At 48.6% G+C, this 5,000-nt stretch overlaps 1 protein-coding gene across 1 annotated transcript in view; it reads right to left on the reverse strand.

Moving 5' to 3' along the window:
* The window catches only part of LOC310796397 (carbonyl reductase [NADPH] 1-like), a gene marked incomplete at its 5' end in the record, with an annotated part of 38,885 nt that overhangs the window by 4,722 nt on the left and 29,163 nt on the right, over positions 1–5,000 (reverse strand). The window lies entirely within an intron of this gene.

Here is a 5,000-nt window from a genome sequence, read left to right on the forward strand (position 1 = left end):
GCGCGGACACGTGTGCGCCATGTGTGTATTTGGATGCGTGCTACGTGCTTTTTACTGTGTGTGTGTGTGTGCGCGTGCACGTGTGTGTGTGTGTGTGTGTGTGTGTGTGTGTGTCGAGTGTGTGCTCATCGCAGATCCGCGGAGACCGTGTCAGCCTCCTACAGGTGTAAAGGCCCCAAACATCTGGCTGGCACATTTCAAAATCTCTCCGAAAGGGAGGAGGGGGTGGGGCCAAAGCCACAGCGGAGGGCTGTACCACAGTCGTTAAAACAGCGGGGGGTGGTGGGTGGGGGGGGGGGTGGACTGCACCACTACGGCATACACCTGCTCCGTGCATGTCTGTCTGCTCACCAAGCAGTATTCTTCCACTATGCAACGCTGTGGCCGGTGTTTGGGCCACCCGTACGAAAGGACAACAAAGGTTACAAAGCAGACATCTGGAGTCAATTCTCACCCGACTCTCTGGAGGAGTGTAAGGGTTCATCATCAGCAGTAAAACGGGGGGAATTTCACTCAATTGAGGGAATCAGATGTGGTGTTCTCATGTCCCAGGCCCAATCAGATGTGATAGTGACATCAACCACTCTCTTTCCAAAGCCAGAGAGCCAATTAATGGCCCAATTAGGCTCCGTTTTCATACGAAAATAAGTGCGTCCCATTTCAAACGGTGTAACGGTCACTGCCCCCGGCCCGCACACTTCCACACCTCTTCCACGTTGGTGATATCGTGTAAGCAATGCATCCACTAGTGGGCAGTAAAGGTGTGTTCACACCGAGATATTTATTTTTCGCTCTGTCGCTCAAGTCAACCCTTTGGAATCGCTCTGTCGCTCTGTTTAAATCGCTCATCAACAGGCACACGAAATGACGGACATGTGGGGGATATAACGTTACGCAATGTCATGATATTTGTCCACTATGAGCCACTGTCATTGTTTACAAGCTAAAGCCTATCAGCGTGCTCCTAATGCGAGCTCCATACCGGTCGGACAGACTTCACTTCATGTCAGCTGTCAGCCTGTCAATCAGCTGTCAATGTGGTTTGTTGCCACACAATAAACCAGCGGTTTGTTCCAAGCCAGTGTGATCCTTGACTCACTCCACTCACACGGCAGCCAATCAGCGTTGAGCGGCGAGCGACTGATGCCAGCGTATTTTCGCTCGAGTTGGGATATTTCATCTCGAGCGACGAGCGAATTTTCTCCCTATCGCTCTGTCTCTGCCGCTCGGACGCCCAGCGATTTTTCTCCCAGGCGAATATACGCTCAATCGCTCATTTGCATTGACTTTGTATGTAAACTCGATGCCAGCGAAAAACTTTAATAGGTCGGTGTGAACGCACCTTAAGGAGTCAAATGTGTGAGCGTGTGTGTGGCACTGCTCCGTTTCGTCCATATCCGTAAGCTTTCAGAAGATCGGTACGCGTGAAATGAATGCGTATGCATATCCGTATTTAACGTTGAGCGTAATTCGGCGTTAAGAGTGAAATTGTTGATGTTGTACCAATATATATATAACCGGTTCAAGACGACTCGGACCGCCGGAAAAAATGGGTTCCGACCTGTAAAAAGTGAATCGAACGGTCGTCCAGGCCGGAATTACAGCTCGGAAATTCGGGTATCATCCAGAGCTCCGGTTTCTCCGAGTTGACGTCACAGCCACATCACAATGGCAACTTGCATCGTTAATGATAATCACAGAATTATTATGAAGACGTTTGTTGATGTTTAAACACACATTTTGAGGTCTTAATTATGTAATGTTATGTAATGTGTTTGCATCATCTGTGTTTTCGCTCTGTGTGAAATTCAGCATTCAGCATGTTCGGATAGCATTGTTCGCTAGTAGGTAGCTACCATGCTAACGCGGGTTGCTATTGCGACAGTTTGGGTTTTCCCCCCCGAGCGGGAGGTGCAGCGCGAACGCAAATCTGTCCGGGCCGGAGGTTCCGTGTTGAAACCTCCGGGCGGTGGGCTGAGTTGTCATGAATGCGGTAATAGTCTGGAATGTATCCACCACTGGAACAGATCCAAAACAAATGCACACTTAGTTTCAGAAAATCATTCAGGATATTGTCACATTCACCTTGTCCTCTGCTATGAATTCTCTTCAGACTTGTACATCTCAAAGATGAGGGGGAGGGGTGACTTCCTGTCTCTGGCTGTGGGAGATAGTAATCAATGTTCAGGTCACTAATACAGACTGCGCTGTCCTGAGGAAAGACACCTTCAAGCTAGCTGAAATAAACAGTGCTGCCCAGTGCATCTTCATGGTGTATCTTCAGACAAGATGTTGCAGAGGGAGAAGGAGTGAATTCATTTGACACCCTTTACAAAGTGGAATGTTTAAAGGGTTTCATTAAGGTCTCGAAGCCTTCGGGCTTTACTACATTCACAAATCCGTCATGAGCAGATTCACACTATTCACCTTATTCTTTGCCCATACAAGGACGCTTCTGCATGACGTCATTTCGTAATCGTCTTTCCGGTTTTAAACACGGAAGTAGAGTACGCCTACCGTAGTCATTTAGACTTGCCAAAAAGCTGTTTTCAAGCTAAAAAAAACCCCAAACTGTTTTAAAGTTTTAATATTTGTCGGGTGAGAACGTAACATATATGTGACCAGTTTATCAGAATAACGCCTATTGGAAATATTTAACGAGCAGCGAGGACCGGGAGCGCTGACTGTGCCGACACCGGTCAGACTAGCTATCTGTCAAACCCTACTGTAGTTAGGCTACTGGCAGTGAGAAAACACTGTCGACGTGCTTTTGTAAGTAACGTTAAATGCCGACCGGGTACAGCCATCGGCTCCTCGCAGCAGTAACGTTATGAACATGTCACTGAAGTTGGCTGCAGTGTAGCTTGATTCTGAATGTAATTGCCAAACTTCATTCATACTGACGTTTTATTTTGAAAATGGCCACCAACTAGCGCTGAACCGGAAGAACAAATACGGAGGGTGTAATCAAAGATTATTGTTGCTGGCAGTTAACGTCTCAAATGACCATATGAATGCGGAATTACCATTTTCTACCACATATTGCCTACAGCGCGTACTGAAATATACAGCGAATGTTGGCCTAAAGGCACTTACGGTATATAGGTTTTGGAACGACATTATGAAGACTCATGACATGCTCATGTAACTAATATTACATTGTGCGAAGGCCAGAGGGTACTAGCTGTGGACGACCTTTGACCTCCATTGGCTTATCGTTGCGTCATCTCCAGTAGGGATTAATGCAAACACACACACACGCACGCACGCACGCACGCACGCACGCACGCACACGCACGCACGCACGCACGCACGCACACACACACACACACACACACACACACACACACAGAATGGAATTCACACATGGATGATGGAATCACAGCCCCGGATTTAACATTCCTACTATGGCCACTTACATGTCAGCACACATCAGCTGGAGTTAACCGCGCACACGCATTCTACGTGAGTCACATGACAAGAGTGGAGAATTAGAGCTCAGAGCAAAAGGATTCTCAATGGGGTCCACAGCGTCGATCATGTCAGCTTCAATCGAACGTGGGTTTGAGAGGGGCGACGCGCGCGCGGTCGGACTCTCAATGCTCAGTTCTGTTCGATCTCACATCGGTCTAACTCAAAGTCGGTTCCAATTCATCTCGGTGATGCCAGGCCGGATTTGTGCTCAGCGTTGCTTCGGCGCTGATCCAGACCGATTCAGAGTGGACCTCAGCTCGGTTTATCATCTGTTTTTTACGGCGGAGAGTCCCTGCCTCTGACAGGCGGATTCACTCTGCCACACGACTCGCTCAGCGGGAACGCGCCAGTCCGATCCAGCGCCGTCACACACAGCCTGCGAGTCGTGTAGCATGTCGCCCGGTGCCCCGCTGTGCCTGCAGCTGCCACAGGGCGGCTACCTCTGCTGCAGGACGGTGCCCAGGTCACCCCCACCACCCCCCCCCCCTCCATCCCTCTCTTCCTGCCTCTCTCTCTCCATCCTCCACTCTCACTTTTTTCTCTCCTTCAATCTCTCCCTCCCTCCCCCTCCTTCTTTCCTTCTCGCTTCTACCCATCTCTCTCTCTCCTCTTTTCCACTCCTCTGCACTCGCACGTTAGTTAAATCTGCCCATTACGCGCTCCGTTGGCCGTGCATCGCTTTTTATATCGGGCATAAAGCAGTCAATGACACTGAGAGGAAAAAGACGGGCAAACAAAAAACACTTAGCGTCAGCAGCGCACAGAAAGGAGCTCTACTGGGTTGGTAGCCTTTAAGTGTTAGCATCTCTTTCATCACTAGTCTCTGTTTCTGAAGGCGTTGTCGTCATGTGTCTACAGGGTAAAGACAGAAGGCTTGTTCTAAGACGCCACAGTGCGACCTGTCATTGGACACAGTGGATGATTTTGGAGCAGCGCTCCAGCAATATAAAGAAATAAAATATGCATAAATAATATACGCCTAATAATTTCGTGAGGTGGAAATTTTGTCTGCAAGAACAAACTCAAGTTTGTGGAGAACATTCTCTCATTGCAGAATTATTACTGGAGTTGCCACAGATTCAAAGATAAAGCACTTGAATGAAGCTTGGGATCATCTAATCCCCCCAGTGTTCCAGACCCTGTACAGTGTTCTAGACCCTACACAGTGTTCTAGAACCTGTACAGTGTTCTAGAACCTGCACAGTGTTCTAGACCCTACACAGTGTTCTAGAACCTGTACAGTGTTCTAGACCCTACACAGTGTTCTAGACCCTACACAGTGTTCTAGAACCTGTACAGTGTTCTAGAACCTGCAGTGTTCCAGACCCTACACAGTGTTCCAGACCCTGTACAGTGTTCCAGACCCTGTACAGTGTTCTAGACCCTACACAGTGTTCTAGACCCTACACAGTGTTCCAGACCCTGTACAGTGTTCTAGACCCTACACAGTGTTCCAGACCCTGTACAGTGTTCTAGACCCTACACAGTGTTCTAGACCCTACACAGTGTTCCAGACCCTGTACAGT

Source organism: Poromitra crassiceps (genome assembly GCF_964638095.1).
Source record: "Poromitra crassiceps genome assembly, chromosome: 22".
Classification (NCBI taxonomy): Eukaryota; Metazoa; Chordata; class Actinopteri; order Beryciformes; family Melamphaidae; genus Poromitra; species Poromitra crassiceps.